Raw genomic sequence first — 26,780 nt, forward strand, 5'->3', positions numbered from 1 at the left:
AACACGTCGGAGCCTAAAAGCAAATAGTGCCAATTACTCTTTCAGCCATACTCCTCAGCACCCAGTAAGCTAATGCATATATCTGAAAAAGATAAAGTGAAGGGAGACTGCGTGAAACCAATCAGGGCTGTTAAACGGCAGCAATACAAAACTGTTGGTATTTTAAATAAATGGTTAAAATAAATTCCTGTTGGTTACTGCTGAACTATTTGCAATTCCCCTAGGTTTAAAAGAAAAAATGAGAAGGAATTTTAACCAACTCATTTGGTAGAAAAATGACCTGCAGATGGGGTTTGAGAGAATAATAGGCAGCAGATTACAGTGGGAAAATAGCAGAGCAGCAGCTCAGACTTTGATATATTTATGCAGAGTGGGCAGTGCAGAGATGTGAAGAATTCCCCACTGCAAACGTCGTGGAGCATCAGCATAATACACTCGTTCTATTTCCGCTGAATGCTAATGCGCTGTAGCTGTTCATAGCAGTATCACATTTATGAAGTCATACGCTGAAAAGTTTTAATATAATGGAAGTGTTACATAGTGTGCAAATATCAGTGGGTATTCTCCCATTTATGTGCATATTTTCAAGTACAGTTTTATGTGGAAAACCTAGTGTTTCTTCCAGTCTGGGCCTGTTTTGTTCTAGGACAAATACCCCTTCCCTAGTTCCCAGTGTCCAGAATTGTATTTAGTAAATATTGGATTTTACCAACACTTCATATTGTCTACTGAAAATGCAAAAAACCCTCATAACTGCCTAATTAGAGGCATTTTATGAAGATGGCAAAAAAATTGCAGCCACTAGAATGCAATTATAAAGTGAACTTGTAAACAGGACAGCTCAGCTGTGATGTGGTAGCACTGGAAAATCTTCTCTTGCTCTCCCCTATTTTATTCTTTGGAAAATCTGAAATATACTTGCTGCAACTTAACAACAAAAAATGGAGATTGCTTGGCCAGACTACAAAAATATTCTCATGAATGACACCAGGTAGTTTTTATTCCATTAAACAAATCTTTTTAATGCAACTTAAAGCCTTTATGAGCACATTTTTGATCTGAAGAAATATACTGTCCAATTTCTGTGTAATACCTTTTGTGTGTCTTCTGTAGTATTTTTGGGTTTTGGGTTTTTTTTAATAACGTACTCTTTGGCGATTGAGAATCCTGGAGGTTAAAAGTGGGCAGTTTCCCAGAAATGTTAGTAGAGTATGTTTTGTAGCAGCAAATGAGAACTATCAGTCTCTAGAACTACCAAACCACTAGTGTTCACACTTGACCTTGTGTAGAAGCTTACAAAGGAGAGGAAACCCCTGAATGTGTGTATGCAGAGCCTGCCATGGAGATTTTTTTGAAGCACGTTCTTAATACAAGATGTTTACCCCAGGGAGACAGCACTTGTGGTGACCTTACCTAACCTCAACTGGAATTCATTAAATGCTCTTGTAGTAAAGAACAGTTGCAACAAGCTGTTTCCTACTGTACCACTAATGTACAATCAGGTAGTAGGAAGCTGAGAAGAGCAACTTAGCCTGAAACAGGTTGTTCCATGGTGTTTCAGTGCTGGCAATGGTGACCTGAGGGGAGCCTTTTTTCAGAGACTGACGGGTGTGCTAGATCAAAATGCTTTCTCAAATGTTTTGTGAATAGTTTGTGCTTTGGAAGTGGATAACGAAGATCCTGGCTGGCTTTTAATGCTGGAAAATACAAGAAAGTTCCAGGTATTACACTTACTACTTTAAAAGTAGGATGACTGGTAGTCATTCTTTGTTCTCCTTTACCACCACCCACTGTCCATTTATTTGCAATCTCTTTCACTGCCATTCTCTTTTCTTCACTTATTGGATATAAATACAATTAGAATATGAAGTCTCATTAGTGTACTGCCTCTAGCATGGTTGTCTCTTTAATAGATGGGGCAGAAAGTTACAAAATGCAGTGAAGTTCTCATTTGAGGGGGAAACAGTACACAGAAATTATTTCAGCTCTGTAAAGCACAAAGGCACAGAAAAATAATTTGATTTCTACTGCAAATCCTGAAGTTTTCCCTATTCTTTTAACAATGCTTGAGCAGTTCTGTTGCCTGCAAATATGTAGCATTATAGTGAGCCCTTAGTTATTTTCTATGTGAAAAAAATTCTCTACCTTTAAGCATGCCTCTCTGTCCTCACTACTCTAACAGTTCTGTCACCCTCTTCTCAAAAGCATCCAAATATAACATGCAGTCAAACTTGAAAAGAATGCAAAAGAGGAATGCAGGGTGGAGACTTGGAGGTATGGAGCAGAATTCCCTTGCCATGATCACATACATCAGGATACTTCAAACAGGAAAACAGGTTGAGGGAGGCCTGTAAAAGAAATTACAAATCATAATGCTGTAGGAAAAAGTAAATAGAGGTGATACACAGGAACCATGTTCTTATCTGGTGTGGTTTTGTTGTTTGGTTGGTTTTGATTTTTTTTGTTTTCTGGCAAGAGCCTGGTACTTCAGACAAAGTGGTTAAGCTATGGAATGTCCGTCCGCAGGATGTTGTGGATATGAAATTGTAAATGGGTTCAAAAGGTAATTGGATAAATTTAAGAAGGAAAATTCCATGCAAGACTATCAAGTACAAAGACGCCGTTTCTTTTCCAGGAAATCTCTAAACTACAAGTTGCTGGAGATCGGGAGAGTTGGAGAAAGTGTTGCTGTTTATGCCTTTATGCTCTGGGCTGCTGCCAGCAGCACAGTCATGGACAAGCTGGACTGCAGGACTGATCTGCTAGGTTGCTGTCATCTTGTAAACCATTTTTGTTCTCTCTGGGGCTCTTCTTTGATATTTAGCAACTTTGCTTAATCTGCAGCTTGTTACATCTGTTACTTCAAATGTCATCAGTTGAATCACATCATCCCTTCTTAGATGAAGTCTGTTATGGTTAGGTAATATTTACTGTAAGTTAATCACTTATCCTGCACAGATGGATCATTCTTACTTCTCCATGACAGTCGACTGCTCTGTCCCTAAATTGGCATTTAGGGATAAAATGTTTGGAAAAAGTAACTTATTACTTCAGCTTTTCCAATTTGGAGTGTTATTCTGAACTAACGTATAATGAAATAATTTTCTAAAGGAGCATTTAACAGATTTCTCTGTAGCTTTGGCAAATTTTATTTGAAGCATAACATTCATTGAGGTAATTTCACTCTGGACAGTTTATTTAGCTAAGTGAGCCATGTCACTTTGGCCCTGTGGTCTGCACCAACCTGTTGAATTGCTCCTGTCCAGCAGCAGTTCTTATTTTTGGTCCAAGATTCCCCCCTTATTGCTGTTACCTGTTTCCTCCTGTCTGTGTATTCCCCATGAACTGTTTCTCAGGCAGGAGTTTTCAGCTACGTGTTTTATCAAGTGACTCCTTTCGCATTACTGCTTTGACAGTGCTTTACTACCCTATTTTAACTTTATCTCATTTTTCTTAAACTGAAGGTTTCAGATAAGCATTTTTCTCTGGCAAGAGAATTTAGAATTAAAGCTCGCAATGTTCTCCCTTTTCATTCAAGTTCCTATATCAACACAAGTGTGTAACTCTTACATTAAGCTTGACACTAAACTCCAGTATCATCCTTTTAATACATTTTTTTGAGAAAACGCTCTGTCCTGTTTAGAAGCATGAAGTGATGCTGCAGCTAAGCTGTATCGTTAGTCCATCGACAAGCCAGAACTAGAGTAATACTTGCTGTGTGCTGTCTGCTCTCCTTGCCTGTTGCTGTATTGCACAGTACAGTTGCTTCCAGTTTACAGCCGTTTTATATGGCTCACTCTGCGTAGCTACCAAAACCATGTAATGCCCAACCTGTCTTTAATAGGAGACAGTTTAAGAAAATTATCTTCCTTCTCTTCAGTTTTTCAAAGGAGGGAGATACTTTGGATTATGATCCAAAAGTTTCCTGGTGTGTTCAATTCATATGCTATGGCGAAGTGGTTAAGCAGTTGGTTTTAAACACCATGCGATGTTGCGTGCACTGAAGAAAGGAAGACAGGACAGCGCAGGTCACACGCAAAAGAGTTTCAGATAATATCAGGGAAAAACCTGAACCATTGAACACATGCTGAATTTTGTGTCATTTTAATGCCCAGTAGGTATCTTAATATTTCAGAAATGTTATATTAAGTGCTACTTGCAGTTCCCTGTTACAACTCTAGGTTATTTCTGTCAGTATTTTTAAACTGCAGGCTGAACAAGAAATAGTGCTTTAAAATACTTAATGGGAGAGAAATAGCATAGCAAGGAATCAGAAAACATCCTAAAGCCCTCAGCCCTTTGCGGCGGTTATTTTGCACTCTGAGGGCTGTTTGCCTTACGGTGGCTTTTCAGCAAATACTAATTCTGTTAAATTTGTTGGTGTTCAATTAGATTTTATATTCAGAGCACTGTAATTTTTGACCTCTCTTCAAGCTGTGCTTATACTATTGGCTGACCCGACAGTTCTGATCATTTTAACTGAGCTGATGTTAATTTTTTTACATTATCTTGCTAATTCAATGCCAGGTGTATTTCTTACATTTCTTTGTCTTCTGGCTATTCCGACCAATTCAATTTGCCTTCTTCTGTAGTCTCTTCCTTTAGATTCACATATTTTATTAGTGCCTTTCTCATTGCAAGGTCAAATAGTACTCCATTGAGAAGACAAAATGTGTGGATTGTCTCTTGTCACAAACGATTTAACCACCACTTATGTTCTTGGAAGTACTCCATTTTTGATCCATTTCATTTCTCTTAATACCTGCTTTTAAGTAAAACTTTGACAAATGATAGCAATACATGGAAGATACTTTAGCACAGTCTTTGGAAAATAATTTTCTTAAAGATCAGTGTGCATTCTTGTTCAGACCAGACTTAAAATAATAGTGTTATGAAATGTCAAAGCTGGTAAAACTATTAAAAAGAAAAGGTATTTTGGCTAATGGCCCGTGTATGTGGCTTAACATTTAAGCAAAGATTGCATGTCTGACTTCAGTGATGAGAAAAATTCAGCTAAAGCGTTTATCTGTAGCATCCTGCTGAATTAAGTTTTCATTGGCCGTGGCTGTGGGAAGGGCTCAGCGCAGCACTTCTCTGGAATTTTCCAGCTCCGTCTGGGATGCTGCATGCAGCCATGAGCCCTCTTTCCCAGGGCATGATGGCTTCTGGGCTCAAGTGGTGTTTTGTGTTAAAGCTGAGTTAGTTTTCTGAGCTAAACAATTCTGTGGCAACCCGCATGGTGAAGAGCAGTTTCAGTGTGAATCGGGAAACTCTGTGTTTGATGAGCCAGGGAAATAGCAGGATTGATAAATCAAGATTCCTTTCTGGCAGAACCATCAACGTTCATCCCTAAAAACACGCAATTCAGAATGGCTCTTTTTTAATATATATATTTATTCATAATTAAATAGTGAATGCTCTGATAAAGTCTGTGCTACAGGTCAGTCAAAATATTCCAGCTTCTTGCCACATTGCTTCACATTCTAAGTGCTGGTGATGTATTTACTTGTCTGTGATTTGGTTCAAAGGACACACAGGACCAAGAGAGATGGATTCTCCACATTAGCAAAAGGAGAGAACAAACTGCATCTTGGCTCAGCAGTATGGATGCATGCAGCATAATTGACAGTCCCTACAAGCTAAACAGGTTGTGGGGTGCTGCGTTAACCCACCATATCTTTGAAAGTGATATGCCCAAGAAAGAGGTGTTAGGATTCATTATGTGTTTATTTTGGTACTCAAATTGCAGCCGTACAAAAGTTTGTCCAAGTCCCCTGATGCTGGGAACCATCCATTTGCTTCTGTATGGAGTATTAACCTGGTCAGCAGGCTTAAAGCAGGCTCTCTTCTCGCAGGAAATTCAGTCTGCAACAGTCTGTATGACCAGATTTTGTAAGGAGAACACCATGCATGCATTCCATCTGCTTTCTCGTCATATCACAATTCAGTAAGATTTTCTGATAGCCTTTGTTGTACATCCGTGAGTGTTTGGTGCTGCAGGGAGGGGATTTGAAGCTGGCAGCCACAGTCGGAGGCACCTGTTAGTAGCAGGCCTGGAGTTCCATCAGGAAATACAGTGCTATTTCACATCTTTCTTCATGCAGTTGCAACTAGAGAATCAACATTATGTATTCAAGAGCAAAACCAATGGCATTTGCAGCAGGGTGTAACTTTATTTTTAAGGTCCCAAGCATTCCTTTCTTTGCAATTTCAGCTAAATATATTCATGATACCTTAAGAAAGGGGTATACGGGGGGCGGGGCTGTAAATTGCTTTTTTGTTGTTTCTAGTTTATATAAATGTGTGTATTCTGTAGAGATCAAAAGTGAACTGGAAAGAGGGTCTGTAAGAGGTTGTGGCGTTTTTTTAATCCAAATGACATTTTTCAAATTTTGGGGGAAAAAGAAGATAAATTTGAAGTTTGTTATCTCAAACTTTGGTTTTGTTCAAAGCTCTTATTTTCACAAGCGATCTTATTTTTACCAAAATGGCTAATAAGCCAGTGAAGTATGTGCTGACAAAAGTAATGTTAGGTATTTAAATAAAAATATCTTCTCCTAGTTGGTCACACAGACACTCTGTGGTTATTTCATTAATTTTCCTGAGAGATTCCAGGACACCTGTCGAGAGCAGTTCTTTTTTTATACTATTATTTGAAAATACATGTGGATTTTCTTTTAATGAGTGAAAGGAAAGGGTGGGAAGAAAATGGCAAATCTCAGTGTGTGAAACTGTTCAAGTCTTGTCAAATCTGAGTACTTGAGAAATTTTAAATGATGTCGTTTGTTTAAACAAGGAGTTGAGAGTTTGGTCAGGGAAGACACAGGCTTGTAGTTGTATAAAACAGAGCCAGAACGCCAGGAGAGATGGCAACAGGGTGCAGGTCTCAGATACGGTTTATAGAATTAACTGTAATTTTCAATATGTAAAGAAAGTTATTTCTAATATTGAGGTAACTCTGGGGAAATTTTTAAAGTCCAGTTAATTTCTCAGATTCTTCACGTTTACACACAACCAACCATTACTTGGTGGCAGTTTAGTGTTTTCTGTATTTGTTACCTTTTAAATAGCAAAAACATGGGAAGAGCAAAACATTTATTTGCAGTGGAAAAAGAAAGAAAACGTTCTTAATATTATCAATCAAAGAGAAGTACTGATCCTCAAATGTTAAAAACTTGAGTATTTTGTGTTGATACTTGAAGTGCATTTTCTTTATTAAAAATGTTTTATGAGATGATTTGGAGAAATCCAGAAGTCAAGTCTTTCTCTATTAGTCCCCTAAAAGTGAAGGTTGTGCTGTTCTTGTGCAGGTACGCAAGTGCTTCAGCAGTAACACTGTGGAGGAGAAAAATATCAGAAGAAAGTAAAGCCACAAGGGTTTTTGCCATTTTTCATCGGTGATGGTGTGCCCTGCTGTATGCCACAGGCCACAGGCTGAAGTTATCCTGTTACGATGAAGTGTGTGGTGGTGATATGTATATCTGTACATAGCAGTGAACAAATATGTTTTAGGAGGGTTATATAGAAAGATTGAGGGTTAAGAAGCAGCAGCACACACAGGCTAATAAAGTGAAGGACAGGACTGCAAAGCACATTGTACTTTGTGCAATTGTGTAACTTCATGTGTGTATACAAACACACAGAGCGTTGAGGATCTATGTTGAGGTGAGTACAGGATATTGCTGTGAAAATTAGATTGAAGTACTTTAAAAAAAAGGAAGTCTAAACTTCATTATTCTTGTATTCAAAACCTTGTAATAGTCATATAATGTATACATAAAACCACTTAAACTCTGCTACTATATTTCATCAACATTCGTCCTCTTAGCACTCCTCCTGCTTATCTTCTGCCAACAAGATGCTGTAAGGAAATACTTTTCTGCATTTCTTTCCCTTCAGTCAACCTATTATAATGATGGTTTTGAAACCGTTCTGCAGTGGCAACTTACAGTACTTCAGTGGATTGTGGCTTTTGTCAGATAAATTACATTGGTAAAATTTTCTTGATCCCTAAAACCTTCATTTATCTTCCCATTAGAAATATGTATATTCTCTAACTTCCATTCTTCCCCTTTAATCTGTAAAGCACAGCACACAATGTGATTTCTTTGTTGATTTTAGAGATAATTTTTAGCCTGTCAAAGACCCTCTATCTCAATGACTTTGAAACAAAGATTTTTTTAAAATAGATGATAAAAGTGCAGCTGCCAGATGAACAGACATAAGAAACTGGAAGATGAGGATCTCACAGATGGTTCTAATAAAACTCAGCAAACAGCAAAGGAGTGTGGGGGTGGCTGGGGGAGTGGATTGAAATTCAAGGCGTAATCCCAGTGCAAGTTTTGGGTTTAGTTTGTGAAAGAAAGTTGCACAAACAGCCATTTGAGGGTTTGGGGTTGGGTGTGGCTTTTATTGTCGCTTTCAATTTTTCCTGTTGCTATAGTACTGCTGATTTTTCCTTCTTCCTGTATCTATGTCCATATTGTTACCTGAGGCTTCTGTTGCTGTGCCAAGAGCCCTCCTCTGCAAAGCCACATTTAGATATTCCTAAGATTTTTATGAATGTGGAATACCATTAAAACCTAGACTTTCAGTAACTCTTGAGAGAGGAATTTTTTCTTATTACAATAAAGAACAGTAAAAATGATGCTTTATTGACAGGTGCTTCTTCTGTTCCTGTCTCCCATAGCCTCCCTCACAGTACTGTACAGCTTTTTGTGAAATTTAATAAGTTTCTTTTGGCTAAGCTTGAAAATCTCTTCCAAGATGCAATAAACCACATTTCTTTAATCTAGAAGAAGTTTGTGCTGCATGGTTCATTCATAAGGATGGGTGACTAGTAGTAACTTCTGTCTTCTTTCTTCTGACTTTCTCCTCTTATTAAATAATGTTATGTCTGTAATATTAAGCCAAAAATTAATGAGTAAAAATTGCAGTAGGAAAGATGCAGCAGAGAGCCTGGATAGTCCCTGGAGGTCTCAGAATTGGATCACTAGTTCTTATTGATGTGACTGGAGTTCTTTGGTGGGAGAATGTAGTTGTTTTTTGGTTTTAACCATTTCAGTTCAGATATGCTGTGTTAAATATATTGGGTTTTCATTTTAGGAGCTCATGAGAAGGTATTTTATTTGGCAAGAGAAAATATGTTCCTAATGCATATACCCAAGTTGATGCCACTTTCAGGGACAATTGGCAATTTTGTGTTCTAGAAAGCCAGTTGGATTATAGTGAATTGTTTCCAGCTTTTTAGGATGGCTACTTCAGCTATAAGATGTATTTCCTGTTTGTATTTAGGGTCAGCTGGATGTGGTTACAGAATGGTAAGTAGATAAATACTCAGTTTGGTTTTAACCCGTGCCTGGATGATGAGACTACAAAAAAGACAGCTGGTGGTTCTGCTGGGCAGAGAACCTTATTTTCACCTCATTTCCAGAATGAAAGCAATTAATGCTTTTTTTTTTTTTTTTTTTTCCCTGCTTGTTAATCTTTCCTTTCTGCAGTGACAGGCATAGTGTTCTGAGAGCACACAGACTGTCAGCCTACATGGTAGCCCTTTGGGATGTGTCTTCATCTCACAGTGTCAAAAGCTTTTCAAATCAGTAGCTCAGGAGTAGCAAATCCTGCAAATGCATGAGTAACAGGTACTTGTTTTTAAGAGTCCTTCAGCATGAGCAAGTCATTAAGTACTTCCTTTCTCTCCGTGAGTCAGTTCTATTTTTTAAACAATATATTCATGCTATATTTAATGTTTTTAAAAGTAAAAGAGTTTTTACTTTTAAACTCCCTTTTCCTGAGTCTTTTCTGTATATCTATGAATTTATATTAAAAACGTAAGTGTATCTGGAAAGGAAGGCACATTCCTTGTACTGATTCATTCCTTTTTTTAAGAGTGGATGTAGTCTGTAGGCAGCATTTCTTCAAGGAGACAACTTTGAGGACCTTGTTACTCTCTGTATTACCTGATGGATGGTTGGGCAATGGCGATTTCAAAGCCCACATGTGCAGTCACAGCTGACAGCGACATCCCCTTGCACTTCAGGGGAGCTCCAGGAATTGTGCTCTTCAGACCAGTATTTTCTGTGCAGTGATTCTTGCAGCCTCTTTGGCAAAGCTGTCGCACATCCACTGTGTGCAGGAGGCCTGTGAGATTGCAGTGAAGGAAATCCCATGGATTAATTAAATGCTGTTGTTGTTGATATTGACCCTGTAATACTGTGTGATGCTTTGCCAATACAGTCAGTTTGGAAATAATCTGTTTCCCCTCTCTTTACTGTATCATACAAAAAAGAGAACCTAATGTGCATATTTATAATTTTGTATTTTTACAGGTTTTTGTGTCCAAGATACCAACATGCTGATACATTAAACAGCATAAGTGTTGCCAGAATTCTACTAGCTTGACAAATCTCATAGCCATCTGAAAGCAAAAAGTAGTTCCTAGGATAAAAATCAGGCAATGTACAGAATGCTAGAGCATCACCAGTTATTCACAGCCCATGGAGAGCTCACTTGCAGTCAACATTCACAGGAAAAATATTTCCCAAATCGGAGCTTTCTTTCCTTGTGGATTTGCTTCGGTTTTTGATTCCTTATGCAGTCAGCAATCACAACGTGTACGGTGGCTTTTGACATGTGGACTTCTGTTACTAATCTTGTAATGAGGTGCCCTTTTATTCCTGGGCTGTCACTCTTGATTGACAGGACGGATCGCTCCCAGCATTGGCAATTGCTAGAAAGTAAGGGATGTTTTGCAGAAAAGGCTTGTGATTCATTTGTTTAGCATTCCTCGCTCTTTGTTTGGTGAGCACAGCTTGTGTGGGACTGAGTCACATGGCAGCTCTTTTCATACTGAGTTTCTGCTGCCTGCAGCCTCTGTGGAAAGCCAAGGAGAAAAAAATATGAAGAGGGGGATTTATCTGCATCTTCATTTGCTCTATCCATGTTAATTGTCTATTAAATATAGAGTAGCAGCTAAAAGGAAAGATTTCATGTCATCTTTATCAATTAACTTCAACTGTTGTAATCTATAGTACTGAGCACTGAAACATAAGTAAATATTGAGTGGCTGAAGTTTGATCCTTTATCTTTTTGAGTAGCAAATTGCTTTTTATTTCTTTAGGTAGGTATGCTGCTTTTGAGTACAATAACAACTGTACATATGATCTCCCTACCACTCGTTGACTTAGCTGTCTTTTAATATGCAATATGCTTACGTTGGAGATAAAATGTTTTCTGTGGCACCTATAAAATATAATGTAACGGCAACTCTAAAAAACACCTAAATGTGCCTCAGGAGCCGCCGAACACCTGGTTTGTATAAAGCCATGGTAGTGAATGGGTGTCATCCCCAGCAGTGCCAGAGCTGTTAGGAGTGCACTTGGCAAGCAAACACCTTCACTACTGCTGTGCAAAGTCTGCAGGATTTTAGGACGGCTTCTTTAAACAGAGCATGTTGCCTAAATCCACAGAGTTCCCAGGCCCTCGCTCTTCTAGAGAGAAAAGAAATGTTCTAGAAGGGGTTAAAATTTTACACAGACACATCACCTATTGAGAGGCTTTAAATATATGCTTGCTGCAGCTGTTCCATGCCAGGAAGCGTTTGCTGATTTCTCTGTTCTTCAGGGCTATTTTTTCTTAATTAAAATAACTCTATGAATTGCAAAAAAATTTGCTGCTGAATGAGGTTATCAGACAACTAAGGACTGTGGTATTCTCTCAGCACTCTTTCTGGAGGCTTCACAGCATTCTGTTCTCCTTTTGCTTCTTCCACTACATCATATTTCTGGCTAATCCCATCTGCAAAAGTGAGTTGGTTAGTAACTCTCAGGCAGGTTGGGGGAAAACATTAAATCTTCACCATTCAGAGTACACTCTTGACTTTATCTCCATTTAGATGATGAGCCACAAATTGAAGACTAAATTAGTGGCTATTCTTTTATCTGTCTTCAGTAGGAAGGTATTCACCCTTCTCATTAATTACATTTTTAAGCACATTTAAGCATCTGTTATGAAGCCTCTTATTCATCTCGCCTGCTGCTACTCATCTGCAAAGCGATTTCAGCATCTCCTCTTCAAATGTCCTCAAAAAATATTTTGTGATAATCATTGTCAAGGCATTTTGCTTCTGCTGCTCAGCAGCTGATGGTTTTGCTTGTCATGCTCCTCAGTGCTGTCTTGCCATTGTACAGCCTGTGTGTGCTCACCAGGCTCTGATTACTTTTCACAGTAGTTACAAAGCGCTTTGTTCCATGTTACCTGTGTCTTTCATAACACAAATAATTTCTTTGGGCACTTGTGTTTACTGTGTTTCCACAGACTTTGTCATCTATTAATCCAAGTGTGTCCATAACTGAAGTCATGGTAGCAGGTAAACAAAACAAAACCCCAAAATAACTAGACAGCACTGTCTCCCTGAGCAACTCAAAAGGCCTCAGGGAACATTAGAGGCACAGCCTGGACACTGTCAGAAAACCAGCAAATCCTCCTCTGGGGCTCTGGTAGGAGATGAACATGCCTATAAATGTCTCTGACTGCTCATTTGTGCTGGATGAAGGTGAAGGTTATTTATCTGAGCAACCTGGAGTGAAGGTCTAACCACCATGAACTGCTTACATGCAAACATAAGTGACACAAACCTGTGTGCTTTTGTTCTGTTAAAACATGTAGTGTATGTAGGTAGTTTTCTTTTTCTTCCTGGCTCATTCCTTATAGTTTATTCAGAAATAGCAATTAAAAATAAGAAAATTGCTAAGACTGCCTGTTCCTTTTACTAGAAAAAGTTCTCAATTATACCAGCTAGCTTCTACAGGCTATTCTTCAGCATGTGCGCCCAACCCGTGCTTTTATTGCAAAGCTAGTGGTGTGTCTAGCAGATAAAATTGGAAGGAGACTGCAGCGGTATGCTTCTGGGGTTCAGAGAAGAAACTTGAATGCTAAGGAGAAGGAAAAGAGACCAGCATGCCAGCTGTGCAACCAGAATTCTGAAAACAGTTCAGGTGTCCTTCTGTGTGGCTCTTGTAGCATTTGAGAGATCAGGAGGTCACTAGAGAAGGAAAATGAACAATAAATCACATTTGAAAATCTTTGAAATAACATCATTGTCTTTCTTTTACAGAAAATGTTGCTGTCCTGACCATGAAGAGAAGGAGGTGAAGAGAATTTACCTAGAGAAGTAGGAAGTTCTGAAATTTTCAGCAGGTTTTATTGCCAGTAGCTGCAGAAGGTTTTGCAAAGGCAACTGTTGGCGTTAAAATGGATGGAATGCCTGAAACTTAAGCGGTAACTAAGTTTTCTGACGTATTTTTATTTCTCTAATACAGTATCATAAGATAATTTATATGGGTTATAGAGGGTATTGTTTTACTGCTACTAGAAGTTAAATAGAGTAATCTTACAAGAGCCAAATGATGGATCAATCTGTAATTTTGAGAGCTTCGTTTATTAGCAAGAAGTTGAAATTTTAGTATCTGATGGTTTACTTGGTAGTTGAAGTTTCTTCTTGAGGTTTTGTCCTATCTCTTTGTTATGGAAAAACCAAATTAGATTTGCTATTACTCTGTTAGGAAGTGGTTTCCTTCCAAATGCCTGGTAAAACTGCAATTCAGAACAAGTTGTAGAAGCGTCTCTGTATCTGTTTTTACTTACATGTTAAGTAATTTGTGTCACTTCTGAAACATACAAAGGACACAGGTAGCACACTATGGAGGTGGTTCATTTATGCTAATTATCAACATTTTCTCAAAAATATCTTTTCTTTTTTCCATTTTCTCCTTTGCTCTTCTTACTTGCTTATATTGTTCTCTGCCCTTCATCCATTCATAACTGGATATGGAACATGTAAAATACTTTTATACTTGAGACCTGTACCTATTGTCTTGGCCAGGTCAATGTGCCAGTCAGGAATACAAAAATGTGCTACTTTTTAAAGTTAAAGTGGTTCTGTCCCTTTGTACAAGCGGATGAGGTATAACCAACAACTAAAACCAGCAGGTTTAAGAAGGAGCTGGGGGAAAGTGGTGGAAATTGCCACACCTTTGGTAGTCCAAGATGATGTCGTGATGTCTTTTGAGAGAACAAGGTAAAAGCTCTTTGTACTCTTCTCAAAGCCTCGCTGAACCTGTGTACGCTAGAATGTTCCTTAGTTTGGTTACACTGATGGTAAATAATAATGTCAGTGCATAAATCAAATATGACATATCTCCATGTGTCTTCCATTTGGCATGAATAAAAAAGGAAATGTGTATGTGTTGTGTTCTTGTTTGCTACAATTTCAAAAATGTTAAGAATTCAAATTTTTCAGATACTTCTAATGGTTCCTTCTTATACTACCGTCTGTTCTTGAGAGGGAACAGGTCTGACAGTATTTTCATGTGACTTTGGGTAGGAAAATTAGTGCTGCATTTCTGAATCTTACAAGTACAACCATTCTGCTTTACCAGTCCATGTAAGGTATTTATTCCACCCATGTGTTAAAACATGACTGGCAGAACTGTTTGAACATTTTGAATGCATTCACTTATATGTACAGATCTCTAATTCTAACATGTCTAACAAGAACAAGAGGAAAAGACAGTTCAAGTTCTGTCTTTATTTTGCAGAAGTGGTGGAGCTGGGGCACTTTAATGTCCTTTCAGATTTCCGTAAGATACTTTAGATTCCAGAAACATTAATGGCACAAGTTAAAAAGCAATACTGCTCACAAGCTTTTATTCTTACGAAGGAAAATGTACCACCTTGGTGTGTCTTTATTCAGCAGGTTAGGAGAAGATACAAATAGTTCACAGCCATCATGGTTTTAGAGGAAAAACTCCTAGAAAAGTGAAAGGTGATGTTTTGTTTGTTACCTTGCACACAGTTGGCTGGCAGAGCAACTTCATGCATCCAGCCTTTGTCAAAACAGCAGTAACTGTGAATCAGCCAGGGATAATGGCTTCAGCTGAGGAAATAGGCTCCCATAATTGTTGCTGTATTGAAATGACTATTATTTAGCTGATAAAAGTGACAATCAGTGGCCCTGGAACAGGAATAACAATGCAATGTGATAGGTTTCTCTGCTGGGGCACAGGAAGATCTTAATAGGCTGAACATTGAGAGGTTTGTGCAGTTGCAGAAGTGCTGGGTGAGCGGAGCGGCAGGAGGCCTGGGAAGAAGCAGGGGCTGCTGTGGGCAGGTCTTCTTCTGCCAGAGATGCTCTGGAGTGGCCCAGGTGGGAACCAGGGAGGTGCCCTGTGAGCAGATTGTGTCTGTCCCTGGGAACAGCTGGAGGATGTTGCATGGGAGGTGCTCTTGGCTCAGGGATTTCAAATGGGAGGGTTTTCTCTCAGCTTGAGAACACATTTTTTCCGCTTGACTCACTGACTGAAATCTAAATGAGTGATAAAATTTCTAAAAGTAATATTGAATTGGTTAGAATAATAAAAAGTGCATTTGTCATCAGGAAGGAAGAGCAAAATAAGGGGAAAGATTCAATGCTGAGGAAGTCACCACCTCCTCGGTAACAATGGAAGGCTGTAGGCAGCTGAACGCACCTCTGTTCACCAGCCTGCCTTGTTCTCCAGCCACACAGTCATGGACCATCAGAGGGAATTTTTCTGAAACTCTTACCAGGCTCCTCTCCCACTTGCAGTACCCATGCACATTTCTGTAGGGACGCTTTCCACTGAAAAGACCTTACCCTACAAACATGTTTGCGTAGGTTAACTTGTATAGAATGCAAGCCTATGTGTGTGTGGAAGGATAGTGCCCACTAAATCCTGCAGAACCTCTTTTCTTCCAGGAACAACACCAGCCTTTGTTTCTTCTCTTTGGCTTGGCACTAGAGCAAGGAAGGAACATAAAATACTGGCACTGAAGCAGTCTGGTGTGACTGATGTACACTGTAGATAAAGCTTGGTACCTGCAGAAGAAAGGGAGGGGCTATTTGTTTTAATGCATTTTTAAGATAATAACCATAAAAATATTATTTTAATGATTTTACATTTCTATATGGCATTTCCTTTGTGCATTCCTGAACAGTTTGCCAAACTTCAACTGCTGTATCAACTACTTGGTACTTACAGTTTGAAAATGCAGTGGGAGCAGAGGCCCTGTGGTCTGTGTTCTGTTTGGCCAGAACATGTGGCTGCCTCCCCCATCAGGGTTGCAGGAGTTGCAGAATTATGTCGCTAAACCAGGGAAGAGATAGGGTAATATATTTAACTTCAATTACATATGAACAAAAGAAAGATTCAAAACCCAAGATTTTTGGCTTCATCTCAAAAGTAGCTCAAGGTAGTAAATTCACGATGTGCTCAAGTTGGGGGTGCAGGTTTAAGAAGAAAAGACTTTGTTCTTCCCTTGAGACCCAGCTTGGTCTTTTTTCAGGTCCAGTCAGGCTTTTTCAGCTGAGGTTTAAGTGACTGAAGATGGTGATTCAAAATGGAAACATTGACAAACTAAGCAACAATAACATAAAAATATTTATTAAATGTCCCTATGTGCTGTTCTTTCCAAAGGGCAAGTTTGATTTTTCACTAGCTTGCATTAGTCTCCATTTTTACTTATGTTTATCTATTAAATCAGTCCCATCGCATGTACATTAAAAATATTGTCCTTGTCTGTTCATCTGATAAAAGGAGACTGATGCTTGTGTTGGTTAAATTCATGCTGGTGTGATGGCTGTCCCTGGAAACTTCAAATAACCAGGACAGGCAAAATGGAAAAATCATCTCATAAATGTGTAAAGCTCCGAACTGGTGCTGCTTTTCATTTCGAACAGGCTCCTGTAGTTTTCATCAAAACAGCTCTGCTGCTGGGTATCGGATCTTTTAGCTTTTTGTGACTAGAGGGTAGGTTGCTGTTTGTGGGAGCAGTGAATTTCCAGTGACAGGTAGATAAGAGGCCTTGTCTATGGGGAGGTCTCCAGTTTTCAGTTGTTCAGTATTTGTAACAAATTCACCATCCCTTAATTTCCATCACATCAAACTAGTGTCTTTTACTTTGTAATTTCACTTATCAGCTGCTCATTTAGTGATAATTAGATTGTGTTTTTCATGCTGGGTTCTTTCATCCTTCTCTAGCCTGTTGTTATGTGATGTGGTCTTGGCAAGAAACGCATTCCCTTTTTTTTTTGGGGGGGGGGGGAACCACACCGCCACCCAAACAACACATCTCAGATCCTGCTAATTAAGAGAATGATCAGCTTCTAGGGTTGAAAAAGATAATCAACACACTTGAACCTGCTGCAAGCAAAAATCATTTTGTATGAATAAGAATAACTTCCTTATTGAGTTGGAAAAGATTGTGTGTGCAGTGGCCATAAAAAGATTTTTGTTTTCTAAGTGTTGTTCAGATACTCAAGAGTTACAGTCTACAGTATTGGTGCTATTTTTTTGCTACAACCTGTAAATCAAAGTGGGTACATTAGCTCCATACTCTCCCTATTAGGAAATGGCATATAGGCGATTATGTAAATATCATACTTCTGGCCTGTCGGTTAATATTAAGAGCACAGAGAATGAGAGAACAGAAAGCACCCGCATCTAAAAATATACCTGAGAAACAGAAGGACAGCAGCCTGCACGCTACGCTAGGAGAGGATGGCCTCACTTCTTACAGCGGAACCGCTTCCTTCCCGCTGTCACAGGGGTACGTACTGGGAACACTGGGAGCTGCTGGTGTGCCACCCAGCGCAGGCAGCACCGCCGTCCCCCAGGCCTGGGCAGAGCCCAGTTCCCCGGAACACTGCAGCGTCCACCCCATACAGGGGGTTGCTTCAGCAACAGCTCTTCTCTTGCCTCTCAGCAGCAAATAATAGAAATATTTGGAGGCTTCTCCACTTCAAAAGGTTTCTTAGCATCTGTCCAGAATGCAACTTTTCCTTTCAAATGTGAATTTCCATAACTCCCTTCGGTATAACTCTCTGCAAATGCTTGCAGAAACAGTTGCTGATGATGCATAGTCTGTCTTCCTTTGTTCTTGCGAAGCAGGATTTTTTTCAGCCCAATCATCGCGATCTTAAATATGAACATTAGCATATATATTTTAAGCAAAAGTGCCTCAAAGGTGAATAGGTACGGGGTTTAACGGACTTCAAAATAATTCCAAAAATACCTGGCTTGCTTTCTTTTTCAGCCACGTCTTATCTGTCATTCTTTGAGTTAACCTGTTTCTTTTTTGCATTTTTTTTTTTTTCCATTCCTTATTTTCCATTTCTGGCAATAAAAATTGCGTATGTTCTCCAGAGGAAAAACTGCAGGTTACACTTCAACTTGCACTGTTGTGGTGACGCTTTGTGTTTTACATTACAGTGGCGTTCTGAGGATATTTAACAAAATTCAGACTTTTCCTACTGAAGGCGACGTGCAAACATAATTGGCATTGTTTCTTTCTCAATGCTAGATAAGGTGTGAGGACAAATAAAATACAAAATGAAAAGAATCCTTAGTTCAGATTCTTTAGATTCTTGCCTCCCCACCCAGTTTTTTTAAGAACAATGTAAGTATGCTGCTGAGATGTGTGATGTTTTTCTTCTTTGTAGCCCTACACAAGATCTAACAATTATTGGTTAGTTGTATTTCTTATTGCACTGTGTCATTACCAAAAACTTTTCAGGTATGTTGTTGTTGTTGTTACAAACATCTTTACCAGGTTAAAATATTTCTAATTTTCCAGAGTAGATTTCTGGAGCTAATAACCAGAAATGAAAGTCACAGGAGGGTGCGCTTGATAAAAAGCAGTGACAAAATGTTCTCTCCTGGCCAGTGCAGCACTGACCAGCTGTATAACCACTCAGGGGACTGAATCTATCTACAAGTCCATATTTTGAGGGAAAGGACTGCTGAAAATACCACTTGGGAGCACAACTTTCTCTTGTTTGCTCCAACTTTCTCTTTCAGATTTTATTTTTGCTGCAAATACAATTCAGGTACCCAACAATTTAATATGTATTTCATTACAAGCAGACGAAGGCATGCATTAGCAATTTAGAGTTCCAAACATTTCGGATTTCTTGAGCACTATCTGCCATCCTCTTTTATAATGGTTTCAAAGTCGAAGTATTGGCAGCTAAATCTGTATATTTGACTTTTGGCATAGTACTGTTTGGTTTCAACCTCCATATAAAGCTGACTTAGGAAGAAACACACACCCACAAATATAAAGATGGCATACTGTGAGGAATAAATGTGTGTTACTGTAGTAATGCTTATTGAAAGATTTTAGGGTTTTTATTACATCAGTATTGTGGCTTCAGTGTATTTAAATTTACGACTTTGACTGGCTGAATTCATGGGTATTAAAGGGACATAAAATTAATTAAAATTTATCAGTTTGCCTTTTTAATGGAAAATACATTTATTCTGCAGTTAAAGAAAGATAGCACCAAGCTCACTGAAGGAAAAATAATCCTTGCCTAACTGTATGTCTTTGTCACTGATTTTCAAGAGTTTAGCTGAGAATAACCATTAAGCTTGATTTCAGTCATGGATACAAAAATTAATCTTGAATATCTGAGTGTAGTGACATACTTGAGTCTTGCTTCAGTCAGTATTTGGTTAATTATCTAAGTATCACTGCAAAGAGAGCAGGCTCCAGCTGGCTGTAATTAGGGCTGAATTGTTCCTTGCCTTCCAGACAGTTTTTACATTCATGGGATCTGCAGCTTTCTGTTGTCCTCATTTCCTGTAACATAAAAGTACTTGTACCTCAAAGAATTAAAGGGGGGCAAATAGTGGGAGAGGCTGCACAGATAACTCACAGCAACATCTTTAGAGGTCTGACCAAGAAATATGCATTGCAAATCTCAAAAAAAAACAAACCAAAAACCACCCACCAGGAGTCATAGTCAAAAAGTGTTATTTCAGTTGATTAGAAGAAAAGGTGGATCTTTAGAAAGCACAGTGGGTTCTATAAACTCTGAAGTCTGTGCTCTGTAAATCTTCATCTTAATGAGAGACCACCAGCCTGTGTAGGAAGAAACTTGGATAGGAAATCAGGAGCGCATGTGACATACAACAGTCAATGAAAATTCAGTAATTCAGTAGCTGTGGGATACAGCATTAAAAGTGTGATATATCACATCTAATTTGTTGAAGTAAGTCTCCTTTTTTGTTTGTCCTTAGGCTGCTGAATTACTAGACTGCAGTACTGGCATTCGCTTTTATGGATGTCCTGGCTTCAGGAAACACTCAGCATCTTGTTTTCTCTCTTTAGTACGGGGGTCATCATGACCTGTGCTCTGTGCAGCCTCTTCGTCTGTGTGTCAACTCACCATCCAGACTAGCAAGTTTTCAAATTATTACTTTCTTAGGGGAAGAAATAGCCTTTTGTTTAATTTGCATGTAAAATTTCACGTTGGTATTTAAGTGGTGTCCAATGTGGAAGGTACATGCTAGGAACTCTGCAAAAAAAGAAAGACAACATGGTTGAGTCTTTCGAAGAGCATTTTCGAATAGATAATACCAGCCAATTGCCCACATGAAATACACTAGCTTGTATCTTGAAAGTAGGTAAAACAAGGTCATGTCTTTTGTGATTTACCTGAGCTACTCACAGTTCCCAAGGCAAACATTTGGCCATAGGGAATCTGTTGGACAAAAGAATGATGCTAACGTGACCCTTGCCGCAGAGGTGGTGACAGACTGCTCTGGTAATTTTAGGTGACTGGAGTATTCTTTTGAAAGTAGACTTGAGCAGAACAGAAAGTCTTTATGCAACGCAGAAAGTCAATGCGAGCCCTAGAGTTTCAAACAGTATCTGTGTTGCCATGATGCCTACATCAAACTCGCTGCTGTTCACCTGCTGCAGTCTCTACTGACCACTGCTCTGGGGGTGCAGGGGGGAGCAGAGCTGTGGCCCCTGGGGCCGAAGGTTTGGTGCTCATTGCTTGCCTTCGAGAGCCCATTCAGCTTGCTACCTGGCAAAAATTGACTCTTCCTCCCCATCTGCAGGTTGATTTGCTGCAGTTTGAAAGCTGAGCTGGTGCAGGGGTGTGAGGAGAACAGCAGAGCCAGTGCAAGAGAATCGCTGAGGGGACATGAAGGTGAGCATCTTCACTTAATTTCAGTTTGCGAATGTCTTACAAACACAAGGGCCTAAAGCAAGTTAAAAAACCAAACAGCTGATAAAGGTGTGCAAGTTAAATTCCTCCTTTATTAAATATTGTCATAGGTAGTGATACTTGCCTGTGTCTCTTACTGATTACCTTCCTATCCATCTGCATTTTCTTTTCAGATTTAGATCTGTTCAGACAGGCATCTCCAGCAGTGGCTGTGCAGATACCTCTGAGCTGCATTTAGAAAATGTTTTTACAATGTGGTCATAAGTGTTGCTACTCAACTTTCTGCATGTGAGCAATCATTCTTCAAACACAGGTAATTAGTGCATAAGAGCACTTTCAGTGTTGTGAATCTGAAGCGTAGAATATACGCACGAGAAAATACATTTTATTTAGTGTGCTGAAGTAAACTCCTTCAATTTTCCTTTGTGCCCTGGATTACATTTTTAATAGAGAATTAATATACATTTTGCTACTTCAACAAGAACTTTACTGAACTGCTGCTGTGAAAGTTTATATTCTCCAAGCATAGCATTTAGAATCACAGGTTCTGGTTATTGACTGAAAGGAAGTCTCTTAATGCTCAGTATCTAGATAATTTCCTTGAAACTTTACTGTGATGACTTTGGAAAAACAGCTGAACAGATAAGTAACTGTTACCCAAATCAGTATGTCCTTAACTGTTTCAGCTCTAGCCATGAGTCACACTGTAGTTTGGTGTTAGTTAAATCAGCCTAGTAACCAGCTGTGAGCAAAGGGAGCTGATGAGCTGTCCTCCCGCAGTTCCCACAGGCCGGCCCTCTCCTTCCCGTGCGCCTGGCCTGGCACTTGGCCACAGGAAAGGGAGGCCAAGGGGACTCATTCAGTTCCTTCCCTTCCCACCTAAGTTCCCTTTCTTCAGTTTTGTTTTCCAGCGGGGGATTTTGCTGCGTGGTCCCATAAGCAAAATGCAGGCACAGCTGAGCAGTGGCTTGTAACATTAAACATTAAATATACAAATACAGAACTACGACAGGTTTCACTGTGTTTATAGACCACATAGCCACAGCCTCCATTGAGCATGTTTATGTTTCAGTGGTTTACAATGGTATGTTTTCCAAGCACATTAAAAGAGAATTCAATTGCCATGACAAAACATTAAAGGTACAACTTGCTACAAAATCCAGGAGCTCTTCAAAAGTTCCTCAGCTCTACATTGTGGTTCATGAGCTGATTTATCCTACAGTGACCCTGAATTCCCAACTGCCTCACCTCATGTGGAAGTTAAAGTGTACAAAGGTTTATGTCGTGTTACAAAGGTTTATGTCACGTTCCAGCATGAGGAATAATGTTTCATAATTGTTTGGAGTTGAACATTGACTGCAATAATGGCTAACCCTCTTTCTGTACCCGTTTGCACAGCAGAAATGGCTTTTGTGGTGAAACGTGATTGGAGTACACCAGAATGTTTAATGCATCATTTTAATGGTACTCTCAAAAAGTCTAGTATCTCGGTATGTTATTATCTCAGACTCTCCAGTTGTTGTTTCTTATTTAAATGTCCTATCTCACATGAGATTTAATGTAATTAGAACCAGCCTGTGGAAAAATCTTTTTCTATTATGTCCTAGCTATTGTTCCAGTCAAGATGGTAAAGCAAATCAAACAGGATATAATGAAAATGATAAAACCATTTGCAAGAGGCAGTTTTCCTGAGGGAGGTAGAAGGCAGCACCACTTCTCATTTTGCTTTGTTTCTAGACATGGGCTGTGTCTGAAATAACTCCACCTAGACTTGTCCGATACACCTGAGAGCAGACGTGGGTACATCTGACAGCAATCTGACTTGGCTGATACAAAAGGGAACCAACGGTACCATAGCTGTCAGCCTCTTCTGCTAGTAATGTTGCTTTACCACCCTGTTCCACACTTGGTTTACTTGCCAACTAAGCTATGTGTAAGGGACTTGGGTCTACGTTAATAAGCATCTCCTTAGATGATTCTTTTTATTCCTCGAGCGATAGCTATGTATGGAGTGTAGTATCTGAGAAGATACTGCAGAGGTATTTATATCCAAAGCTATAGTGTAAGGTGTGTGTCTCAGACAAGAAGCGATGTTCCTGGTATAAAAGGGTAGGTAAAAGTGCCTCAAAGGCAGAGAGTGGGTTATCTTGGGCTGACTTGGAGGCAGGATCACAGCAAAGCAGGAGCTCTAAGCTGGTCCCTCATGCAGTCTCTGCTTCTGTGATTTCTGAGGAGTTCAGATGTGTTTATATCTTTAAGCTTTTGTATTAGATTTATAATTTTATGTCAGAGCTGTTTCTGGAGTATCTTTCTCTTTTGTGCACAAGCCACTTGTGAACGGGCTTTTGTATTTTCAGCATGTATTACAGTAATCTATATTAATTCACAGTAGTGTTGATAAACTTTAAACCAGAGAGGCTTAATCAAGAGGCTGCATGCCATAGAATCCAGTTAGAAATGCAGTGCTTTCAAGGGGTGATGGCAGGGTTTTCAGTCTTGCTATTTTAGCTCTCAACAGCTGTGTATCGATGGATTGTATTCCCGCGTTGCACAAAGCCTTGCCATTGCAAGGCAGCCCTGCTTATCTGGTTTGTCTTTGACAATGGGGTTTGCAAAATGCAGAGAAGTAGAGCCAACTAAATCTCTCTTCATACAAATGTCAGAAGCAACAGATCAATCTCATTTTTCAAAAGCTAATGACATGAATTCAAATAATTGAAATTTAAATTCTCAAAATTCAAATTCAAGTAATTCAAATGATAAAAAAACCACTAGTTTAGTACCAACAAACTATTGAAAACTACACATGTAATTAAAACAAAATATCTACCTGAAAAAATTCTTTAGTTAGTAAGTTTCTGGTTTGGGTGCTGTCTAGTCTATAGAGCACTTGTCCACAGGTTTGTCTGTTCTGTTTCCTGGAGCCCTTTGGAACTGAGGAAAAAGTAATTTCTTCCTCTCCCCTTTCCCCCATTCTTTTTTTGTAAAGAGATTATTAAATGCTTACAGTACAAATGCTGTACATGAATATTTATAAGAACTTGTATAACATTTAGCAAGGCAGTGCTTCATGGCTGTCTCTTTCTGAATGCACATAATAAAGCACCCATAATTTCTTTGAAGCTGCATTTGCTCTGTGTTAATTAGATAGCAGATTAGTAGGAACCACAGGTTCCTCAGGGCTGTAGGGCTGTAGTTGTTGGTGATGACAGAACATGGAGATCATTGCTGCGTTCCCTACTTCTCTGTTAAAACACTTGTGTTTAACATTTAATAAGAATACTTTTTTTTTTTTTTAATGCATCATTTACGTTTAAGTTGCAGAAAATTGCTTGGTAGAAATCTGTTACCTGCGTTGGATACATACCTGTTTCCTTGCGTTTATACTTTGGTCCTGGAAGAAAGAGAGTTAAATGTCCTTTGCTTGAAATACTAAGGCTGTAGAACAATTGAGTGGCCCTGGAGCACACTCTGCAAACCACTTGCAAGATCCCTCTCTTAATGCAAATAGTGTTTTTAGTCTCCACTTCTTCCTCTGCATATTGTCTCTTAGTAATAGTCCATCCTGTGAATACCTAATAGTACGTATAATGCCTCAAAGTGTAATACAACCATTGCTAAAAAGCAAACGGAACTAGTAGCTGTTAATAGCAGTATTTATCCCCTTGACATCCTTAAAGGATTTTGATCAGATTAAGCACATGAGCAGTCTCAGGAGAGGAGAAAGAAAACAGACTTCAGAAAGAGGCAGAAGGGAGGGGGGATAGAGTTTGTTTCATTTATCAAAGCAGAAGATAATTTTAGAACTGGGTTTGGAAGTTCCTTGCTTACAACACAATTATGTATTACAAAAACTGCAATAAATTGCATGTGCTTGTGTCCACAAAGTTACTATATATTACTTGAAGATTTACAATGCTTATTTAAAAGCTCATTTGTATTTACTGTACTGGACATTATTTATTGGTACTTTGTAGAAGATGTGTAGGTCTGCATGACTGCAGGTATTTCAGTAAATAAGGCACAAAAATACTGCCTTCCAAAGTTCTACAGCCAACGGCTGTCGCTGCTTACATTCACCATGGGCTGCATTTCTGCTTTGAACATTTCAGATGGTGCGGTGGTGAAATGTTCCCCGTGCTAGTGTTGGTACAGCAGACCCGCAGTGAAAGCAACACTGGGAATTGTTGCTGTTATCAAACCATTGCTGTGGGCAAAGCTGTATAATGGCACACGGAGCCGGCTACCGCAGCTATCCAGAGCTGGCTGCCTGGGTTTTAGTGTCGCGTTATGAGCTGTATCATCATAGACTGATTTCTATAGACATACATTTTAAACATTCAGTAGGTTTCCATCTTTCACTGGATTAAACTGGCTGTCTAAAATATTTTTCATGGGATTCATTACTAGTATAGCTTTTTCGTTTCCTTTCTTAGAATATCTTCTCAGATTTCAGTGCTCTTTTATCTGGTCACACTTATTTTAGCTTTCTGCCTGTGATGTTTGTATCTTATGTAGACTGCAACCTGAAGATCTCTGTTGTGTGTGCTTATAAATATAAACATATATAGTATACATATACTGTGTATAGTATATACTTGTCTGCTACTAGAATATGCAAGCTGTACAAGGTGTGTTTTTCAAGAAGGCATTATTTATGTGACTTTAACCCCTGAACTACTACTATGCTTAACTTTCAGATAGTGATCTTAATTTTCTTCCCTAATCTTTTGGGCCCAGCAATTTTTAGAATCACTTTCATGATCTGAAAAGGAGAGCAGAAAGAGACAATATCAACAAGCAGTTTACATTTCAATTACGGTTGGATCCTTGCAGTATTACATTTATCCTCGTATATTACAATAATAATATGGAAGGAAAATAATACTCTCATTTATGCTTTATTTCCATTTGTGAAACTCTTCGGTCAGCCACCTGATGCATAAACTTTGAAAGTGTAGAAGTCAAAACTTGGTAACTGCTGTAAGAAAAGTAGGTACTCACCTGAGATCTGAGTATGTTTAGCAGCAGTAGCAATGCTGAATCTTGGTATAACAATCCAGTGTTTGCATCTACAAGAAAACAAAGGGATTGTCCACATCGCTGTGGGATAATGTCAAATCCAGCCAAACAGTTTTTAAAATTACAATCCTTGGACAATAGTAACTACAAGAGTTTTTTAATCATATTCTCCGTGGGGAAGATTAAAACTTAACTTAAAAAAAAATAGTTTGACAGCTCTTTACTAATTTCTTTATTTACGCTTTACCTTTACAGTGTAAAAAATAAAGTGTGCGCTAGGAAATTAATAGGAGTACCAAGGAATATTTGGAGACTTTGCTTTGTCTCTGGATCCTAGCGTATTAAAGGTTCACAGAGATTTTAGGCAGAATTTATGACTTTTACAAAGTCTCAAACTAGTTGTTCCATCACACTCATTAGAAATGCTCACTCAAGTAGTGAACTTGCTGCCAGAGCTTCATCTTACTTAAAACTAGTTCTTACAGAACGGTTCCATGGCTGAAAGTGAATGCACGGGCACTATGAGGAATTCGCTTTTTTCCTTCTTTATCTCGGCACTGCAGACATTACAGATGATTTGCCTAATTTCAGCAAGCAGCTATCTCATTATCTCTGTGAAGTCTCTCTTCTGCTCTTTTTCTTTCCAGTTATTTCCCCAAGTTTTAGCATGTAATTAAAAAATACAGTGGCTGAAGAGTAAAAGCTGGATTTTTCCAAATGC

The 26,780-nt window shown here is 38.9% G+C and overlaps 1 protein-coding gene across 6 annotated transcripts in view; it reads left to right on the forward strand.

The window, feature by feature from the left end:
• PEAK1 (pseudopodium enriched atypical kinase 1) overlaps positions 1–26,780 on the forward strand; it is a 110,441-nt gene that overhangs the window by 37,949 nt on the left and 45,712 nt on the right. For 4 of the 6 annotated variants that reach the window (XR_014184872.1, XM_082061172.1, XM_082061176.1 and 1 more), the window contains 2 exons: positions 13,115–13,278; positions 20,928–21,019. The gene's annotated coding sequence lies outside the window, so the exon portion shown is untranslated. Of the gene's footprint in view, positions 1–13,114; positions 13,279–20,927; positions 21,020–21,210; positions 21,351–26,780 lie in introns of all 6 variants that reach the window. The other 2 variants (XM_082061174.1, XM_082061175.1) reach the window with 2 other exon arrangements.

This window comes from Streptopelia decaocto (genome assembly GCF_964273445.1).
Source record: "Streptopelia decaocto genome assembly, chromosome: 9".
Taxonomy (NCBI): Eukaryota; Metazoa; Chordata; class Aves; order Columbiformes; family Columbidae; genus Streptopelia; species Streptopelia decaocto.